General features: G+C 39.2%; 13 non-coding genes across 13 annotated transcripts; 6 read left to right on the top strand and 7 right to left on the bottom strand.

The window, feature by feature from the left end:
- The first annotated feature begins 1,779 nt into the window (after positions 1-1,779).
- On the top strand, positions 1,780-1,852 carry TRNAQ-UUG (transfer RNA glutamine (anticodon UUG)). Its single transcript has one exon. It is a non-coding gene; the product is annotated as a tRNA-Gln (tRNA).
- A 1,239-nt stretch (positions 1,853-3,091) lies between these two features.
- Positions 3,092-3,163, top strand: TRNAQ-UUG (transfer RNA glutamine (anticodon UUG)). Its single transcript has one exon. It is a non-coding gene; the product is annotated as a tRNA-Gln (tRNA).
- Positions 3,164-4,075: 912 nt separating this feature from the next.
- Positions 4,076-4,147, bottom strand: TRNAQ-CUG (transfer RNA glutamine (anticodon CUG)). The gene has a single exon. It is a non-coding gene; the product is annotated as a tRNA-Gln (tRNA).
- Positions 4,148-7,499: 3,352 nt separating this feature from the next.
- On the bottom strand, positions 7,500-7,571 carry TRNAQ-CUG (transfer RNA glutamine (anticodon CUG)). The gene has a single exon. It is a non-coding gene; the product is annotated as a tRNA-Gln (tRNA).
- A 259-nt stretch (positions 7,572-7,830) lies between these two features.
- TRNAQ-UUG (transfer RNA glutamine (anticodon UUG)) lies at positions 7,831-7,902 on the top strand. The gene has a single exon. It is a non-coding gene; the product is annotated as a tRNA-Gln (tRNA).
- Positions 7,903-8,814: 912 nt separating this feature from the next.
- On the bottom strand, positions 8,815-8,886 carry TRNAQ-CUG (transfer RNA glutamine (anticodon CUG)). Its single transcript has one exon. It is a non-coding gene; the product is annotated as a tRNA-Gln (tRNA).
- A 3,351-nt stretch (positions 8,887-12,237) lies between these two features.
- On the bottom strand, positions 12,238-12,309 carry TRNAQ-CUG (transfer RNA glutamine (anticodon CUG)). Its single transcript has one exon. It is a non-coding gene; the product is annotated as a tRNA-Gln (tRNA).
- A 259-nt stretch (positions 12,310-12,568) lies between these two features.
- Positions 12,569-12,640, top strand: TRNAQ-UUG (transfer RNA glutamine (anticodon UUG)). Its single transcript has one exon. It is a non-coding gene; the product is annotated as a tRNA-Gln (tRNA).
- Positions 12,641-13,552: 912 nt separating this feature from the next.
- Positions 13,553-13,624, bottom strand: TRNAQ-CUG (transfer RNA glutamine (anticodon CUG)). Its single transcript has one exon. It is a non-coding gene; the product is annotated as a tRNA-Gln (tRNA).
- Positions 13,625-15,989: 2,365 nt separating this feature from the next.
- Positions 15,990-16,061, top strand: TRNAQ-UUG (transfer RNA glutamine (anticodon UUG)). Its single transcript has one exon. It is a non-coding gene; the product is annotated as a tRNA-Gln (tRNA).
- A 907-nt stretch (positions 16,062-16,968) lies between these two features.
- Positions 16,969-17,040, bottom strand: TRNAQ-CUG (transfer RNA glutamine (anticodon CUG)). Its single transcript has one exon. It is a non-coding gene; the product is annotated as a tRNA-Gln (tRNA).
- A 1,244-nt stretch (positions 17,041-18,284) lies between these two features.
- TRNAQ-CUG (transfer RNA glutamine (anticodon CUG)) lies at positions 18,285-18,356 on the bottom strand. Its single transcript has one exon. It is a non-coding gene; the product is annotated as a tRNA-Gln (tRNA).
- Positions 18,357-20,735: 2,379 nt separating this feature from the next.
- Positions 20,736-20,807, top strand: TRNAQ-UUG (transfer RNA glutamine (anticodon UUG)). The gene has a single exon. It is a non-coding gene; the product is annotated as a tRNA-Gln (tRNA).
- The last annotated feature ends 712 nt before the right edge of the window (positions 20,808-21,519 follow it).

Here is a 21,519-nt window from a genome sequence, read left to right on the forward strand (position 1 = left end):
GGGGGGTCCCCCCAACCCCCTTTTTTTCTAAAAACCCCTTTTTTCCCTAAACTACAACCTAAAAAATATATATATAAATAAATTAAAAAATCGACCATTTGGCTTTCGACCAAATTACGTCGACCAAATGTCTTTCGACTAAATGTCTTTCGACGAAATGTCCGGACAGCGGCAGCTGGTCTGTGTCAGTAATGGCAATTTGATTTTGCCATTTTCACAACTCCCTAATAAATGAACAAAATGTTCCATCTGTAGGCACAGTTACATGCTATGGTATGTATACCATGCTTAATAACCACCATAGGAGGCTCAGAGCACCATCCGCATTCTTACGTACAAAACATGTAAGGAAATAATCAGATCTTTTGCTCTGCAGGAGTCAGGCTTCTTTAAAGCCTGACAAAGTGGCAGAGTGCCATTGTAAACTGAGGCATGATGAAACCATGCCCAAGAACCCAGGCAGGTTAAACCCTTCCACTCAGGCCCCGAACGGCCAGGTTCTATAGACAGGGCAGCTGGCATGGATTATGGACACTTTTAACATAGGGTGGTTTTTCAACCTTATCTCCTCTGGGAGCAAAGCGCTGGACAGGGTTTCCTGTACGTGTTTGAGGTTCGCAGGGATCTATGTGTGGATGTTTCTTGGTGTGAAAAGCATGACACCTTTTGGGGTGACACCAGGCTCTTCTGGGAGTTAATTTGCATAATCTCTACTTTCTATTTTATGTGACATGGGCTGCAGTTACATTGTTCTGTTAATAGAGGGCAACACACAGGTCATAGTTCCAAACAGGGGTGCACGGTCTGCTTGCTAGCTTACATTTACAGTTCTATTTGGGATTCACCGCCTTTTCATAAACTGAGTACTCTTCCGGAGTATTTCTAACTTATGTAGGTGTTTTGGGGGTGTTACGTGCCTTTGTATGACTGCTGCAAACCACTTGATATTAGACATTGATTGGAAACGACATAAAAAATCCTGACACATATTGTAAGCGGACATAAAATGACCTATATTAGCTAATATAAGTAAACAGACATCACTCCCCCCTCCCCACAAAAAGGGATGTATGCGTACACAAAAAATAAAAATGAAAAACAAGCAACTACTGCAGTTAAAATCTAAAAATGTAAATTCAGTTACATGATCATGACTCGGAAGGGGAAGTTAAAAAGTAAAAAAACACAAGGTAGGAGAGAGGTTAGCTTTACATGCCATGAGGGAGGAAGAGGTCTTCCAAGCACTGTTGTGTATGTTGGTCAATCCCTCTGAAACGCAAAAGGGATGTGCACATAGAAATCAAAGCAGAGTCATCCAGCGAGACTATTTAATTCTTTTTTTTTCAAATTCTCAAAAGGAAGCTGCTATCAAATTGAACTATTCATCACAGCCACTGCTAGGAAATCTATGTGCATAAAATGACAATACACCCAAAGGAAAACAAAATATAGCTATAACATGTCAGATTACTAAATTCAGAGTCCAGCCTACTAACCATTATACCATGGAACCTAAATACTTCCGCAAATGCTGAACTTCATTATGCCAAAACAGAGGCAGTCAGAAACAATATTTAATATTGCTTAATCATATGCCTCAAGAGGAAGAATTTGATCTACATGCTCTATAAAGCACAGAGATTGCTATAGCACAACGTCAATCGACAACATCGCTGTGTTTGTATGATATCAGTCAATTGGGACTATGAATCTGTAAAAATTGTAAATGTGCTCTATATTGCCATTTCTGATTCAACGCTCTCAGGTGCAGCTTGCAAGGGTTCCATCGTGTAATGGTTAGCACTTTTGGACTTTGAATCCAACGATCCGAGTTCAAGTCTCGGTGGAACCGTTATCTTGCTCTTACACTCCATTTTCTAATTTCTCAAATTACAATTCAACAGAGTTAATATTCAGAAGTTCTGTCGACTCAGGTAGCCGTTTTCACACTCTCTCTCTCTCTGCACGACATTACATTTAAATGCACTTTGGTGCCTGATACCAATACAGTGATGCAACTACATATCGTTAATGTACAATCCCTAAGGTCAATCAGAGTGGGCACCCAGATATCTCTCAGAAACATTTTCCACAGATGAATAATGTCCAACCTTAACTCTATGAAAAGAAAAATATACACACTATGTGCAGTAGATTCTCTGCTCACTGGAACATGCAGAATCAAACATTGATGTGAAAAGATTGGAAAAAGCCCTATTTTATTAACATTAAAAAATGTTATACAATTATTTTGGTGAATCATATTCACTTTCACAATCATTCCTATGTTTCAAGCAATTTGATGGTCTTATTAAATGTGTAAAAAATGTAATTCTTTGAGTTGACAAACTGTATGGAGAGCAAACTTTTTATAACTTACAAGAGTTATGAGTTCTAGAAAGTAGTGCATTTACTGATCAAGTGCCCTTGTTTAAATGTACTTACTTTATTTGGATCACACCTTTCTCGAAAGAAGAAATAAACTCTAAATTATCAGGAAACAATTCAACTGATTTTAGGGGCCTCCTGGGCTTTCAATGCAAATCGCTGAGATCAAAAGCCAGTTTAATAGCCATTATACCTTGGAGCTTTGGAGATATGAGAGTGGGCAGTTTCTTTGTGGCAAAAGAGAGTCATCCCCAGAAACTATTAATATTCTTTGGTCAAAGAAGACTGCCATCAAAGTGGACTGTAAAGCAAAGCTATTGCTGTTATATCTATCTGCAAATGAAAGGCAACTCTAAAAGAGAAGCAGCCCCAAGGTCCCACTGAGACTTGAACTCGGATCGCTGGATTCAGAGTCCAGAGTGCTAACCATTACACCATGGAACACACATATTCAGTAGCATGATGCACTTCATTCTGGAAAAACAGAGCACATCAGAGAAAATATGTAATATTCCTATATCATTAGACTCCAGAGGAAGAATTTGATCCAAATGAGACATGAAGCCAATACTTTGCGATTGCACAGCATCCAACAGCAACAGTGCTGCTTCGATATAATATCAGTAAACGGTTACTATAGGTCAGTAAAAATCTTGACTGTGCCCTATATTCTCATTGCCCTTATGAAGTTCTGCTCAACAATGGTTCCATGGTGTAATGGTTAGCACTTTGGACTTTGAATCCAGCGATCCGAGTTCAAGTCTCGGTAGAACCTCTCTCTTGCTCTAACACACTTTGTCTCCTTGTTGTCTTAAATTATAGGCCAAAGATAGTAATATTCATAAGGTTAGTGGTGTAGGGTATTCATTTTCGCTCTCACTCTCTGGCATAACTTTTCATAAAAATCCACTTTTGTGCCTAGCACCTTAACCTTTATGCATTTATTTTAAATGTATGAACAGTGAGGTCATTCTGAGTCGATGGGCAGATCTGCATCGGAAACATACATAAAAGATTTGAAATTTTCAAACTTAACTCAATGTTAAGAAACATGCTCAATCTGTGACCCAATGGATTCTCTTTTTACTTGAAGATGCAGCAACAACATTAATAATACCATTTTGGGAAAGCAGCTCTATTGTATCGCCATTCTCTTTCAAAATTGTTAAAGGGTTAATCCTATGAAAAGCGACCACATTCAGAATCAATGATATTAATCAAGCGTCTTAACAGTCTTTACATGTTTGTAAAATGAAGGTATCAGTTTGAGATGAAAAATAGAACGAAGAACACACTTTTCTTAATTCACAAAAGGCCTGAGGTGTATAAATACTGTTTGTACCGACCAAGGGCCCATTCGTGAATGTACTTACTTTAGTTGGATCATACCTTTCTTCAAAGAAGACATCCACAATAAACGATAAGGGAAAGGTTCGACTGATGGTAAACTCTTACAGAGATTTGAATGCAAATTATTGGATTCAACCTCCAGGGTGCTACCATTACACCATGGGTCTTTCACACCACAGAAAGTGGTGGGTTTCATTGTGGCTAAAGAGCGTCATCCATGGAAAATCTTTCTTTCTTCAAATGCACCCAGGGAATAATGCTATGAAAGTGGGCGACACAGCAGCGTCATTGCTATTAAAACAAGACACTGAGAGGAAAACAAACACAGTAATTCCCAAGGTCCCACCGAGATTTGAACTTGGATCGCTGGATTCAGAGTCCAGAGTGCTAACCATTACACCATGGAACCTACATACTTAGTGACATGATGAACGTCATTGCAGCAAAAAAAGAGCCTTTTAGAGAATGTATGCAATATTCTTTTATCTTATGCCTCCAGAGGAAGAATCCTATCCAAATGAGCTGTAAAGCAAAGAGTTTGCTATTGCGCAACAACCAACTAAACAGTTCCACATTTGCATAATATCCGTGGGCTAGGAATATGAGTTTGTTAAAATGATGCATGAGATCTCGATTCTCATTTCTGTTACAACTCTGTCAGGTTGCACCAGCAAGGGGCCCATGGTGTAATGGTTAGCAAAGAACATTACTGAAGGGCCCCTCGGCCAGCCAGAAAGCCAAAATGGAGAGAACGGGCATGAACTGGTTGAGAATGAGCTTCAAAATGCGTTCACAGGTAATTGAACTGGTGATCTCCTCAGTTTATACACCTGGAACTCCTGTCAAAAGCAACAGTCGGCAGCTGGGTTGCCAGACATTTCGTCGAAAAAAATTTGTCGACAGGACAATTGGTCGAAACCATTTGGTCGAAAACCAAATGGTCGAATTGCTTTTGTTTTTTATTTTCACTTTTTTTTTGGGGGGGGGTTTGGGGGGTCCCCCCAACCCCCTTTTTTTCTAAAAAACCCTTTTTTTCCCTAAACTACAACCTAAAAAAGATATATATAAATAAATTAAAAAATCGACCATTTGGCTTTCGACCAAATTACGTCGACCAAATGTCTTTCGACCAAATGTCTTTCGACGAAATGGCCGGACAGCGGCAGCTGGTCTGTGTCAGTAATGGCAATTTGATTTTGCCATTTTCACAACTCCCTAATAAATGAACAAAATGTTCCATTTGTAGGCACAGTTACATGCTATGGTATGTATACCATGCTTAATAACCACCATAGGAGGCTCAGAGCACCATCCGCATTCTTACGTACAAAACATGTAAGGAAATAATCAGATCTTTTGCTCTGCAGGAGTCAGGCTTCTTTAAAGCCTGACAAAGTGGCAGAGTGCCATTGTAAACTGAGGCATGATGAAACCATGCCCAAGAACCCAGGCAGGTTAAACCCTTCCACTCATGCCCCTAGGCCCCGAACGGCCCCGAACGGCGAGGTTCTATAGACAGGGCAGCTGGCATGGATTATGGACACTTTTAACATAGGGTGGTTTTTCAACCTTATCTCCTCTGGGAGCAAAGCGCTGGACAGGGTTTCCTGTACGTTTTTGAGGTTCGCAGGGATCTATGTGTGGATGTTTCTTGGTGTGAAAAGCATGACACCTTTTGGGGTGACACCAGGCTCTTCTGGGAGTTAATTTGCATAATCTCTACTTTCTATTTTATGTGACATGGGCTGCAGTTACATTGTTCTGTTAATAGAGGGCAACACACAGGTCATAGTTCCAAACAGGGGTGCACGGTCTGCTTGCTAGCTTACATTTACAGTTCTATTTGGGATTCACCGCCTTTTCATAAACTGAGTACTCTTCCGGAGTATTTCTAACTTATGTAGGTGTTTTGGGGGTGTTACGTGCCTTTGTATGACTGCTGCAAACCACTTGATATTAGACATTGATTGGAAACGACATAAAAAATCCTGACACATATTGTAAGCGGACATAAAATGACCTATATTAGCTAATATAAGTAAACAGACATCACTCCCCCCTCCCCACAAAAAGGGATGTATGCGTACACAAAAAATAAAAATGAAAAACAAGCAACTACTGCAGTTAAAATCTAAAAATGTAAATTCAGTTACATGATCATGACTCGGAAGGGGAAGTTAAAAAGTAAAAAAACACAAGGTAGGAGAGAGGTTAGCTTTACATGCCATGAGGGAGGAAGAGGTCTTCCGAGCACTGTTGTGTATGTTGGTCAATCCCTCTGAAACGCAAAAGGGATGTGCACATAGAAATCAAAGCAGAGTCATCCAGCGAGACTATTTAATTCTTTTTTTTTCAAATTCTCAAAAGGAAGCTGCTATCAAATTGAACTATTCATCACAGCCACTGCTAGGAAATCTATGTGCATAAAATGACAATACACCCAAAGGAAAACAAAATATAGCTATAACATGTCAGATTACTAAATTCAGAGTCCAGCCTACTAACCATTAGACCATGGAACCTAAATACTTCCGCAAATGCTGAACTTCATTATGCCAAAACAGAGGCAGTCAGAAACAATATTTAATATTGCTTAATCATATGCCTCAAGAGGAAGAATTTGATCTACATGCTCTATAAAGCACAGAGATTGCTATAGCACAACGTCAATCGACAACATCGCTGTGTTTGTATGATATCAGTCAATTGGGACTATGAATCTGTAAAAATTGTAAATGTGCTCTATATTGCCATTTCTGATTCAACGCTCTCAGGTGCCTCTTGCAAGGGTTCCATGGTGTAATGGTTAGGACTTTGAATCCAACGATCCGAGTTCAAGTCTCGGTGGAACCGTTATCTTGCTCTTACACTCCATTTTCTAATTTCTCAAATTACAATTCAACAGAGTTAATATTCAGAAGTTCAGTCGACTCAGGTAGCCGTTTTCACACTCTCTCTCTCTCTGCACGACATTACATTTAAATGCACTTTGGTGCCTGATACCACTACAGTGATGCAACTACATATCGTTAATGTACAATCCCTAAGGTCAATCAGAGTGGGCACCCAGATATCTCTCAGAAACATTTTCCACAGATGAATAATGTCCAACCTTAACTCTATGAAAAGAAAAATGTACACACTATGTGCAGTAGATTCTCTGCTCACTGGAACATGCAGAATCAAACATTGATGTGAAAAGATTGGAAAAAGCCCTATTTTATTAACATTAAAAAATGTTATACAATTATTTTGGTGAATCATATTCACTTTCACAATCATTCCTATGTTTCAAGCAATTTGATGGTCTTATTAAATGTGTAAAAAATGTAATTCTTTGAGTTGACAAACTGTATGGAGAGCAAACTTTTTATAACTTACAAGAGTTATGAGTTCTAGAAAGTAGTGCATTTACTGATCAAGTGCCCTTGTTTAAATGTACTTACTTTATTTGGATCACACCTTTCTCGAAAGAAGAAATAAACTCTAAATTATCAGGAAACAATTCAACTGATTTTAGGGGCCTCCTGGGCTTTCAATGCAAATCGCTGAGATCAAAAGCCAGTTTAATAGCCATTATACCTTGGAGCTTTGGAGATATGAGAGTGGGCAGTTTCTTTGTGGCAAAAGAGAGTCATCCCCAGAAACTATTAATATTCTTTGGTCAAAGAAGACTGCCATCAAAGTGGACTGTAAAGCAAAGCTATTGCTGTTATATCTATCTGCAAATGAAAGGCAACTCTAAAAGAGAAGCAGCCCCATGGTCCCACTGAGACTTGAACTCGGATCGCTGGATTCAGAGTCCAGAGTGCTAACCATTACACCATGGAACACACATATTCAGTAGCATGATGCACTTCATTCTGGAAAAACAGAGCACATCAGAGAAAATATGTAATATTCCTATATCATTAGACTCCAGAGGAAGAATTTGATCCAAATGAGACATGAAGCCAATACTTTGCGATTGCACAGCATCCAACAGCAACAGTGCTGCTTCGATATAATATCAGTAAACGGTTACTATAGGTCAGTAAAAATCTTGACTGTGCCCTATATTCTCATTGCCCTTATGAAGCTCTGCTCAACAATGGTTCCATGGTGTAATGGTTAGCACTTTGGACTTTGAATCCAGCGATCCGAGTTCAAGTCTCGGTAGAACCTCTCTCTTGCTCTAACACACTTTGTCTCCTTGTTGTCTTAAATTATAGGCCAAAGATAGTAATATTCATAAGGTTAGTGGTGTAGGGTATTCATTTTCGCTCTCACTCTCTGGCATAACTTTTCATAAAAATCCACTTTTGTGCCTAGCACCTTAACCTTTATGCATTTATTTTAAATGTATGAACAGTGAGGTCATTCTGAGTCGATGGGCAGATCTGCATCGGAAACATACATAAAAGATTTGAAATTTTCAAACTTAACTCAATGTTAAGAAACATGCTCAATCTGTGACCCAATGGATTCTCTTTTTACTTGAAGATGCAGCAACAACATTAATAATACCATTTTGGGAAAGCAGCTCTATTGTATCGCCATTCTCTTTCAAAATTGTTAAAGGGTTAATCCTATGAAAAGCGACCACATTCAGAATCAATGATATTAATCAAGCGTCTTAACAGTCTTTACATGTTTGTAAAATGAAGGTATCAGTTTGAGATGAAAAATAGAACGAAGAACACACTTTTCTTAATTCACAAAAGGCCTGAGGTGTATAAATACTGTTTGTACCGACCAAGGGCCCATTCGTGAATGTACTTACTTTAGTTGGATCATACCTTTCTTCAAAGAAGACATCCACAATAAACGATAAGGGAAAGGTTCGACTGATGGTAAACTCTTACAGAGATTTGAATGCAAATTATTGGATTCAACCTCCAGGGTGCTACCATTACACCATGGGTCTTTCACACCACAGAAAGTGGTGGGTTTCATTGTGGCTAAAGAGCGTCATCCATGGAAAATCTTTCTTTCTTCAAATGCACCCAGGGAATAATGCTATGAAAGTGGGCGACACAGCAGCGTCATTGCTATTAAAACAAGACACTGAGAGGAAAACAAACACAGTAATTCCCAAGGTCCCACCGAGATTTGAACTTGGATCGCTGGATTCAGAGTCCAGAGTGCTAACCATTACACCATGGAACCTACATACTTAGTGACATGATGAACGTCATTGCAGCAAAAAAAGAGCCTTTTAGAGAATGTATGCAATATTCTTTTATCTTATGCCTCCAGAGGAAGAATCCTATCCAAATGAGCTGTAAAGCAAAGAGTTTGCTATTGCGCAACAACCAACTAAACAGTTCCACATTTGCATAATATCCGTGGGCTAGGAATATGAGTTTGTTAAAATGATGCATGAGATCTCGATTCTCATTTCTGTTACAACTCTGTCAGGTTGCACCAGCAAGGGGCCCATGGTGTAATGGTTAGCAAAGAACATTACTGAAGGGCCCCTCGGCCAGCCAGAAAGCCAAAATGGAGAGAACGGGCATGAACTGGTTGAGAATGAGCTTCAAAATGCGTTCACAGGTAATTGAACTGGTGATCTCCTCAGTTTATACACCTGGAACTCCTGTCAAAAGCAACAGTCGGCAGCTGGGTTGCCAGACATTTCGTCGAAAAAAATTTGTCGACAGGACAATTGGTCGAAACCATTTGGTCGAAAACCAAATGGTCGAATTGCTTTTGTTTTTTATTTTCACTTTTTTTTTGGGGGGGGGTTTGGGGGGTCCCCCCAACCCCCTTTTTTTCTAAAAAACCCTTTTTTTCCCTAAACTACAACCTAAAAAAGATATATATAAATAAATTAAAAAATCGACCATTTGGCTTTCGACCAAATTACGTCGACCAAATGTCTTTCGACCAAATGTCTTTCGACGAAATGGCCGGACAGCGGCAGCTGGTCTGTGTCAGTAATGGCAATTTGATTTTGCCATTTTCACAACTCCCTAATAAATGAACAAAATGTTCCATTTGTAGGCACAGTTACATGCTATGGTATGTATACCATGCTTAATAACCACCATAGGAGGCTCAGAGCACCATCCGCATTCGTACGTACAAAACATGTAAGGAAATAATCAGATCTTTTGCTCTGCAGGAGTCAGGCTTCTTTAAAGCCTGACAAAGTGGCAGAGTGCCATTGTAAACTGAGGCATGATGAAACCATGCCCAAGAACCCAGGCAGGTTAAACCCTTCCACTCATGCCCCTAGGCCCCGAACGGCCCCGAACGGCGAGGTTCTATAGACAGGGCAGCTGGCATGGATTATGGACACTTTTAACATAGGGTGGTTTTTCAACCTTATCTCCTCTGGGAGCAAAGCGCTGGACAGGGTTTCCTGTACGTTTTTGAGGTTCGCAGGGATCTATGTGTGGATGTTTCTTGGTGTGAAAAGCATGACACCTTTTGGGGTGACACCAGGCTCTTCTGGGAGTTAATTTGCATAATCTCTACTTTCTATTTTATGTGACATGGGCTGCAGTTACATTGTTCTGTTAATAGAGGGCAACACACAGGTCATAGTTCCAAACAGGGGTGCACGGTCTGCTTGCTAGCTTACATTTACAGTTCTATTTGGGATTCACCGCCTTTTCATAAACTGAGTACTCTTCCGGAGTATTTCTAACTTATGTAGGTGTTTTGGGGGTGTTACGTGCCTTTGTATGACTGCTGCAAACCACTTGATATTAGACATTGATTGGAAACGACATAAAAAATCCTGACACATATTGTAAGCGGACATAAAATGACCTATATTAGCTAATATAAGTAAACAGACATCACTCCCCCCTCCCCACAAAAAGGGATGTATGCGTACACAAAAAATAAAAATGAAAAACAAGCAACTACTGCAGTTAAAATCTAAAAATGTAAATTCAGTTACATGATCATGACTCGGAAGGGGAAGTTAAAAAGTAAAAAAACACAAGGTAGGAGAGAGGTTAGCTTTACATGCCATGAGGGAGGAAGAGGTCTTCCGAGCACTGTTGTGTATGTTGGTCAATCCCTCTGAAACGCAAAAGGGATGTGCACATAGAAATCAAAGCAGAGTCATCCAGCGAGACTATTTAATTCTTTTTTTTTCAAATTCTCAAAAGGAAGCTGCTATCAAATTGAACTATTCATCACAGCCACTGCTAGGAAATCTATGTGCATAAAATGACAATACACCCAAAGGAAAACAAAATATAGCTATAACATGTCAGATTACTAAATTCAGAGTCCAGCCTACTAACCATTAGACCATGGAACCTAAATACTTCCGCAAATGCTGAACTTCATTATGCCAAAACAGAGGCAGTCAGAAACAATATTTAATATTGCTTAATCATATGCCTCAAGAGGAAGAATTTGATCTACATGCTCTATAAAGCACAGAGATTGCTATAGCACAACGTCAATCGACAACATCGCTGTGTTTGTATGATATCAGTCAATTGGGACTATGAATCTGTAAAAATTGTAAATGTGCTCTATATTGCCATTTCTGATTCAACGCTCTCAGGTGCCTCTTGCAAGGGTTCCATGGTGTAATGGTTAGGACTTTGAATCCAACGATCCGAGTTCAAGTCTCCGTGGAACCGTTATCTTGCTCTTACACTCCATTTTCTAATTTCTCAAATTACAATTCAACAGAGTTAATATTCAGAAGTTCAGTCGACTCAGGTAGCCGTTTTCACACTCTCTCTCTCTCTGCACGACATTACATTTAAATGCACTTTGGTGCCTGATACCACTACAGTGATGCAACTACATATCGTTAATGTACAATCCCTAAGGTCAATCAGAGTGGGCACCCAGATATCTCTCAGAAACATTTTCCACAGATGAATAATGTCCAACCTTAACTCTATGAAAAGAAAAATGTACACACTATGTGCAGTAGATTCTCTGCTCACTGGAACATGCAGAAACAACATTGATGTGAAAAGATTGGAAAAAGCCCTATTTTATTAACATTAAAAAATGTTATACAATTATTTTGGTGAATCATATTCACTTTCACAATCATTCCTATGTTTCAAGCAATTTGATGGTCTTATTAAATGTGTAAAAAATGTAATTCTTTGAGTTGACAAACTGTATGGAGAGCAAACGTTTTATAACTTACAAGAGTTATGAGTTCTAGAAAGTAGTGCATTAACTGATCAAGTGCCCTTGTTTAAATGTACTTACTTTATTTGGATCACACCTTTCTCGAAAGAAGAAATAAACTCTAAATTATCAGGAAACAATTCAACTGATTTTAGGGGCCTCCTGGGCTTTCAATGCAAATCGCTGAGATCAAAAGCCAGTTTAATAGCCATTATACCTTGGAGCTTTGGAGATATGAGAGTGGGCAGTTTCTTTTTGGCAAAAGAGAGTCATCCCCAGAAACTATTAATATTCTTTGGTCAAAGAAGACTGCCATCAAAGTGGGCTGTAAAGCAAAGCTATTGCTGTTATATCTATCTGCAAATGAAAGGCAACTCTAAAAGAGAAGCAGCCCCAAGGTCCCACTGAGACTTGAACTCGGATCGCTGGATTCAGAGTCCAGAGTGCTAACCATTACACCATGGAACCCACATATTCAGTAGCATGATGCACTTCATTCTGGAAAAACAGAGCACATCAGAGAAAATATGTAATATTCCTATATCATTAGACTCCAGAGGAAGAATTTGATCCAAATGAGACATGAAGCCAATACTTTGCGATTGCACAGCATCCAACAGCAACAGTGCTGCTTCGATATAATATCAGTAAACGGTTACTATAGGTCAGTAAAAATCTTGACTGTGCCCTATATTCTCATTGCCCTTATGAAGCTCTGATCAACAATGGTTCCATGGTGTAATGGTTAGCACTTTGGACTTTGAATCCAGAGATCCGAGTTCAAGTCTCGGTGGAACCTCTCTCTTGCTCTAACACACTTTGTCTCCTTGTTGTCTTGAATTATAGGCCAAAGATAGTAATATTCATAAGGTTAGTGGTGTAGGGTATTCATTTTCGCTCTCACTCTCTGGCATAACTTTTCATAAAAATCCACTTTTGTGCCTAGCACCTTAACCTTTATGCATTTATTTTAAATGTATGAACAGTGAGGTCATTCTGAGTCGATGGGCAGATCTGCATCGGAAACATACATAAAAGATTTGAAATTTTCAAACTTAACTCAATGTTAAGAAACATGCTCAATCTGTGACCCAATGGATTCTCTTTTTACTTGAAGATGCAGCAACAACATTAATAATACCATTTTGGGAAAGCAGCTCTATTGTATCGCCATTCTCTTTCAAAATTGTTAAAGGGTTAATCCTATGAAAAGTGACCACATTCAGAATCAATGATATTAATCAAGCGTCTTAACAGTCTTTACATGTTTGTAAAATTAAGGTATCAGTTTGAGATGAAAAATAGAACGAAGAACACACTTTTCTTAATTCACAAAAGGCCTGAGGTGTATAAATACTGTTTGTACCGACCAAGGGCCCATTCGTGAATGTACTTACTTTAGTTGGATCATACCTTTCTTCAAAGAAGACATCCACAATAAACGATAAGGGAAAGGTTCGACTGATGGTAAACTCTTACAGAGATTTGAATGCAAATTATTGGATTCAACCTCCAGGGTGCTACCATTACACCATGGGTCTTTCACACCACAGAAAGTGGTGGGTTTCATTGTGGCTAAAGAGCGTCATCCATGGAAAATCTTTCTTTCTTCAAATGCACCCAGGGAATAATGCTATGAAAGTGGGCGACACAGCAGCGTCATTGCTATTAAAACAAGACACTGAGAGGAAAACAAACACAGTAATTCCCAAGGTCCCACCGAGATTTGAACTTGGATCGCTGGATTCAGAGTCCAGAGTGCTAACCATTACACCATGGAACCTACATACTTAGTGACATGATGAACGTCATTGCAGCAAAAAAAGAGCCTTTTAGAGAATGTATGCAATATTCTTTTATCTTATGCCTCCATAGGAAGAATCCTATCCAAATGAGCTGTAAAGCAAAGAGTTTGCTATTGCGCAACAACCAACTAAACAGTTCCACATTTGCATAATATCCGTGGGCTAGGAATATGAGTTTGTTAAAATGATGCATGAGATCTCGATTCTCATTTCTGTTACAACTCTGTCAGGTTGCACCAGCAAGGGGCCCATGGTGTAATGGTTAGCAAAGAACATTACTGAAGGGCCCCTCGGCCAGCCAGAAAGCCAAAATGGAGAGAACGGGCATGAACTGGTTGTGAATGAGCTTCAAAATGCGTTCACAGGTAATTGAACTGGTGATCTCCTCAGTTTATACACCTGGAACTCCTGTCAAAAGCAACAGTCGGCAGCTGGGTTGCCAGACATTTCGTCGAAAAAAATTTGTCGACAGGACAATTGGTCGAAACCATTTGGTCGAAAACCAAATGGTCGAATTGCTTTTGTTTTTTATTTTCACTTTTTTTTTTGGGGGGGGGTTTGGAGGGGTCCCCCCAACCCCCTTTTTTTCTAAAAACCCCTTTTTTTCCCTAAACTACAACCTAAAAAATATATATATAAATAAATTAAAAAATCGACCATTTGGCTTTCGACCAAATTACGTCGACCAAATGTCTTTCGACGAAATGTCTTTCGACGAAATGTCCGGACAGCGGCAGCTGGTCTGTGTCAGTAATGGCAATTTGATTTTGCCATTTTCACAACTCCCTAATAAATGAACAAAATGTTCCATTTGTAGGCACAGTTACATGCTATGGTATGTATACCATGCTTAATAATCACCATAGGAGGCTCAGAGCACCATCCGCATTCTTACGTACAAAACATGTAAGGAAATAATCAGATCTTTTGCTCTGCAGGAGTCAGGCTTCTTTACAGCCTGACAAAGTGGCAGAGTGCCATTGTAAACTGAGGCATGATGAAACCATGCCCAAGAACCCAGGCAGGTTAAACCCTTCCACTCATGCCCCTAGGCCCCGAACGGCCCCGAACGGCCAGGTTCTATAGACAGGGCAGCTGGCGTGGATGATGGACACTTTTAACATAGGGTGGTTTTTCAACCTTATCTCCTCTGGGAGCAAAGCGCTGGACAGGGTTTCCTGTACGTTTTTGAGGTTCGCAGGGATCTATGTGTGGATGTTTCTTGGTGTGAAAAGCATGACACAGGCTCTTCTGGGAGTTAATTTGCATAATCTCTACTTTCTATTTTATGTGACATGGGCTGCAGTTACATTGTTCTGTTAATAGAGGGCAACACACAGGTCATAGTTCCAAACAGGGGTGCACGGTCTGCTTGCTAGCTTACATTTACAGTTCTATTTGGGATTCACCGCCTTTTCATAAACTGAGTACTCTTCCGGAGTATTTCTAACTTATGTAGGTGTTTTGGGGGTGTTACGTGCCTTTGTATGACTGCTGCAAACCACTTGATATTAGACATTGATTGGAAACGACATAAAAAATCCTGACACATATTGTAAGCGGACATAAAATGACCTATATTAGCTAATATAAGTAAACAGACATCACTCCCCCCTCCCCACAAAAAGGGATGTATGCGTACACAAAAAATAAAAATGAAAAACAAGCAACTACTGCAGTTAAAATCTAAAAATGTAAATTCAGTTACATGATCATGACTCGGAAGGGGAAGTTAAAAAGTAAAAAAACACAAGGTAGGAGAGAGGTTAGCTTTACATGCCATGAGGGAGGAAGAGGTCTTCCAAGCACTGTTGTGTATGTTGGTCAATCCCTCTGAAACGCAAAAGGGATGTGCACATAGAAATCAAAGCAGAGTCATCCAGCGAGACTATTTAATTCTTTTTTTTTCAAATTCTCAAAAGGAAGCTGCTATCAAATTGAACTATTCATCACAGCCACTGCTAGGAAATCTATGTGCATAAAATGACAATACACCCAAAGGAAAACAAAATATAGCTATAACATGTCAGATTACTAAATTCAGAGTCCAGCCTACTAACCATTAGACCATGGAACCTAAATACTTCCGCAAATGCTGAACTTCATTATGCCAAAACAGAGGCAGTCAGAAACAATATTTAATATTGCTTAATCATATGCCTCAAGAGGAAGAATTTGATCTACATGCTCTATAAAGCACAGAGATTGCTATAGCACAACGTCAATCGACAACATCGCTGTGTTTGTATTATATCAGTCAATTGGGACTATGAATCTGTAAAAATTGTAAATGTGCTCTATATTGCCATTTCTGATTCAACGTTCTCAGGTGCAGCTTGCAAGGGTTCCATGGTGTAATGGTTAGCACTTTGGACTTTGAATCCAACGATCCGAGTTCAAGTCTCGGTGGAACCATTATCTTGCTCTTACACTCCATTTTCTAATTTCTCAAATTACAATTCAACAGAGTTAATATTCAGAAGTTCAGTCGACTCAGGTAGCTGTTTTCACACTCTCTCTCTCTCTGCACGACATTACATTTAAATGCGCTTTGGTGCCTGATACCAATACAGTGATGCAACTACATATCGTTAATGTACAATCCCTAAGGTCAATCAGAGTGGGCACCCAGATATCTCTCAGAAACATTTTCCACAGATGAATAATGTCCAACCTTAACTCTATGAAAAGAAAAATGTACACACTATGTGCAGTAGATTCTCTGCTCACTGGAACATGCAGAAACAACATTGATGTGAAAAGATTGGAAAAAGCCCTATTTTATTAACATTAAAAAATGTTATACAATTATTTTGGTGAATCATATTCACTTTCACAATCATTCCTATGTTTCAAGCAATTTGATGGTCTTATTAAATGTGTAAAAAATGTAATTCTTTGAGTTGACAAACTGTATGGAGAGCAAACTTTTTATAACTTACAAGAGTTATGAGTTCTAGAAAGTAGTGCATTTACTGATCAAGTGCCCTTGTTTAAATGTACTTACTTTATTTGGATCACACCTTTCTCGAAAGAAGAAATAAACTCTAAATTATCAGGAAACAATTCAACTGATTTTAGGGGCCTCCTGGGCTTTCAATGCAAATCGCTGAGATCAAAAGCCAGTTTAATAGCCATTATACCTTGGAGCTTTGGAGATATGAGAGTGGGCAGTTTCTTTGTGGCAAAAGAGAGTCATCCCCAGAAACTATTAATATTCTTTGGTCAAAGAAGACTGCCATCAAAGTGGGCTGTAAAACAAAGCTATTGCTGTTATATCTATCTGCAAATGAAAGGCAACTCTAAAAGAGAAGCAGCCCCAAGGTCCCACCGAGATTTGAACTCGGATCGCTGGATTCAGAGTCCAGAGTGCTAACCATTACACCATGGAACCCACATATTCAGTAGCATGATGCACTTCATTCTGGAAAAACAGAGCACATCAGAGAAAATATGTAATATTCCTATATCATTAGACTCCAGAGGAAGAATTTGATCCAAATGAGACATGAAGCCAATACTTTGTGATTGCACAGCATCCAACAGCAACAGTGCTGCTTCGATATAATATCAGTAAACGGTTACTATAGGTCAGTAAAAATCTTGACTGTGCCCTATATTCTCATTGCCCTTATGAAGCTTTGCTCAACAAGGGTTCCATGGTGTAATGGTTAGCACTTTGGACTTTGAATCCAGCGATCCGAGTTCAAGTCTTAGTGGAACCTCTCTCTTGCTCTAACACACTTTGTCTCCTTGTTGTCTTAAATTATAGGCCAAAGATAGTAATATTCATAAGGTTAGTGGTGTAGGGTATTCATTTTCGCTCTCACTCTCTGGCATAACTTTTCATAAAAATCCACTTTTGTGCCTAGCACCTTAACCTTTATGCATTTTTTTTAAATGTATGAACAGTGAGGTCATTCTGAGTCGATGGGCAGATCTGCATCGGAAACATACATAAAAGATTTGAAATTTTCAAACTTAACTCAATGTTAAGAAACATGCTCAATCTGTGACCCAATGGATTCTCTTTTTACTTGAAGATGCAGCAACAACATTAATAATACCATTTTGGGAAAAGCAGCTCTATTGTATCGCCATTCTCTTTCAAAATTGTTAAAGGGTTAATCCTATGAAAAGCGACCACATTCAGAATCAATGATATTAATCAAGCGTCTTAACAGTCTTTACATGTTTGTAAAATGAAGGTATCAGTTTGAGATGAAAAATAGAACGAAGAACACACTTTTCTTAATTCACAAAAGGCCTGAGGTGTATAAATACTGTTTGTACCGACCAAGGGCCCATTCGTGAATGTACTTACTTTAGTTGGATCATACCTTTCTTCAAAGAAGACATCCACAATAAACGATAAGGGAAAGGTTCGACTGATGGTAAACTCTTACAGAGATTTGAATGCAAATTATTGGATTCAACCTCCAGGGTGCTACCATTACACCATGGGTCTTTCACACCACAGAAAGTGGTGGGTTTCATTGTGGCTAAAGAGCGTCATCCATGGAAAATCTTTCTTTCTTCAAATGCACCCAGGGAATAATGCTATGAAAGTGGGCGACACAGCAGCGTCATTGCTATTAAAACAAGACACTGAGAGGAAAACAAACACAGTAATTCCCAAGGTCCCACCGAGATTTGAACTCGGATCGCTGGATTCAGAGTCCAGAGTGCTAACCATTACACCATGGAACCTACAAACATAGTGACATGATGAACGTCATTGCAGCAAAAAAAGAGCCTTTTAGAGAATGTATGCAATATTCTTTTATCTTATGCCTCCAGAGGAAGAATCCTATCCAAATGAGCTGTAAAGCAAAGAGTTTGCTATTGCGCAACAACCAACTAAACAGTTCCACATTTGCATAATATCCGTGGGCTAGGAATATGAGTTTGTTAAAATGATGCATGAGATCTCGATTCTCATTTCTGTTACAACTCTGTCAGGTTGCACCAGCAAGGGGCCCATGGTGTAATGGTTAGCAAAGAACATTACTGAAGGGCCCCTTGGCCAGCCAGAAAGCCAAAATGGAGAGAACGGGCATGAACTGGTTGTGAATGAGCTTCAAAATGCGTTCACAGGTAATTGAACTGGTGATCTCCTCAGTTTATACACCTGGAACTCCTGTCAAAAGCAACAGTCGGCAGCTGGGTTGCCAGACATTTCGTCGAAAAAAATTTGTCGACAGGACAATTGGTCGAAACCATTTGGTCGAAAACCAAATGGTCGAATTGCTTTTGTTTTTTATTTTCCCTTTTTTTGGGGGGGGGGTTTGGGGGGGTCCCCCCAACCCCCTTTTTTTCTAAAAAACCCTTTTTTTCCCTAAACTACAACCTAAAAAATATATATATAAATAAATAAAAAAATCGACCATTTGGCTTTCGACCAAATTACGTCGACCAAATGTCTTTCGACGAAATGTCTTTCGACGAAATGTCCGGACAGCGGCAGCTGGTCTGTGTCAGTAATGGCAATTTGATTTTGCCATTTTCACAACTCCCTAATAAATGAGCAAAATGTTCCATTTGTAGGCACAGTTACATGCTATGGTATGTATACCATGCTTAATAACCACCATAGGAGGCTCAGAGCACCATCCGCATTCTTACGTACAAAACATGTAAGGAAATAATCAGGTCTTTTGCTCTGCAGGAGTCAGGCTTCTTTAAAGCCTGACAAAGTGGCAGAGTGCCATTGTAAACTGAGGCATGATGAAACCATGCCCAAGAACCCAGGCAGGTTAAACCCTTCCACTCATGCCCCTAGGCCCCGAACGGCCACGAATGGCCAGATTCTATAGACAGGGCAGCTGGCATGGATTATGGACACTTTTAACATAGGGTGGTTTTTCAACCTTATCTCCTCTTTGAGCAAAGCGCTGGACAGGGTTTCCTGTACGTTTTTGAGGTTCGCAGGGATCTATGTGTGGATGTTTCTTGGTGTGAAAAGCATGACACCTTTTGGGGTGACACCAGGCTCTTCTGGGAGTTAATTTGCATAATCTCTACTTTCTATTTTATGTGACATGGGCTGCAGTTACATTGTTCTGTTAATAGAGGGCAACACACAGGTCATAGTTCCAAACAGGGGTGCACGGTCTTCTTGCTAGCTTACATTTACAGTTCTATTTGGGATTCACCGCCTTTTCATAAACTGAGTACTCTTCCGGAGTATTTCTAACTTATGTAGGTGTTTTGGGGGTGTTACGTGCCTTTGTATGACTGCTGCAAACCACTTGATATTAGACATTGATTGGAAACGACATAAAAAATCCTGACACATATTGTAAGCAGACATAAAATGACCTATATTAGCTAATATAAGTAAACAGACATCACTCCCCCCTCCCCACAAAAAGGGATGTATGCGTACACAAAAAATAAAAATGAAAAACAAGCAACTACTGCAGTTAAAATCTAAAAATGTAAATTCAGTTACATGATCATGACTCGGAAGGGGAAGTTAAAAAGTAAAAAAACACAAGGTAGGAGAGAGGTTAGCTTTACATGCCATGAGGGAGGAAGAGGTCTTCCAAGCACTGTTGTGTATGTTGGTCAATCCCTCTGAAACGCAAAAGGGATGTGCACATAGAAATCAAAGCAGAGTCATCCAGAGAGACTATTTAATTCTTTTTTTTTCAAATTCTCAAAAGGAAGCTGCTATCAAATTGAACTATTCATCACAGCCACTGCTAGGAAATCTATGTGCATAAAATGACAATACACCCAAAGGAAAACAAAATATAGCTATAACATGTCAGATTACTAAATTCAGAGTCCAGCCTACTAACCATTAGACCATGGAACCTAAATACTTCCGCAAATGCTGAACTTCATTATGCCAAAACAGAGGCAGTCAGAAACAATATTTAATATTGCTTAATCATATGCCTCAAGAGGAAGAATTTGATCTACATGCTCTATAAAGCACAGAGATTGCTATAGCACAACGTCAATCGACAACATCACTGTGTTTGTATGATATCAGTCAATTGGGACTATGAATCTGTAAAAATTGTAAATGTGCTTTATATTGCCATTTCTGATTCAACGCTCCCAGGTGCATCTTGCAAGGGTTCCATGGTGTAATGGTTAGCACTTTGAACTTTGAATCCAACGATCCGAGTTCAAGTCTCGGTGGAACCGTTATCTTGCTCTTACACTCCATTTTCTAATTTCTCAAATTACAATTCAACAGAGTTAATATTCAGAAGTTCAGTCGACTCAGGTAGCCGTTTTCACACTCTCTCTCTCTCTGCACGACATTACATTTAAATGCGCTTTGGTGCCTGATACCAATACAGTGATGCAACTACATATCGTTAATGTACAATCCCTAAGGTCAATCAGAGTGGGCACCCAGATATCTCTCAGAAACATTTTCCACAGATGAATAATGTCCAACCTTAACTCTATGAAAAGAAAAATGTACACACTATGTGCAGTAGATTCTCTGCTCACTGGAACATGCAGAAACAACATTGATGTGAAAAGATTCGAAAAAGCCCTATTTTATTAACATTAAAAAATGTTATACAATTATTTTGGTGAATCATATTCACTTTCACAATCATTCCTATGTTTCAAGCAATTTGATGGTCTTATTAAATGTGTAAAAAATGTAATTCTTTGAGTTGACAAACTGTATGGAGAGCAAACTTTTTATAACTTACAAGAGTTATGAGTTCTAGAAAGTAGTGCATTTACTGATCAAGTGCCCTTGTTTAAATGTACTTACTTTATTTGGATCACACCTTTCTCGAAAGAAGAAATAAACTCTAAATTATCAGGAAACAATTCAACTGATTTTAGGGGCCTCCTGGGCTTTCAATGCAAATCGCTGAGATCAAAAGCCAGT

This window comes from Ambystoma mexicanum, chromosome 5p, assembly GCF_040938575.1.
Source record: "Ambystoma mexicanum isolate Mex_15411 chromosome 5p, UKY_AmexF1_1, whole genome shotgun sequence".
NCBI classification, from domain to species: Eukaryota; Metazoa; Chordata; class Amphibia; order Caudata; family Ambystomatidae; genus Ambystoma; species Ambystoma mexicanum.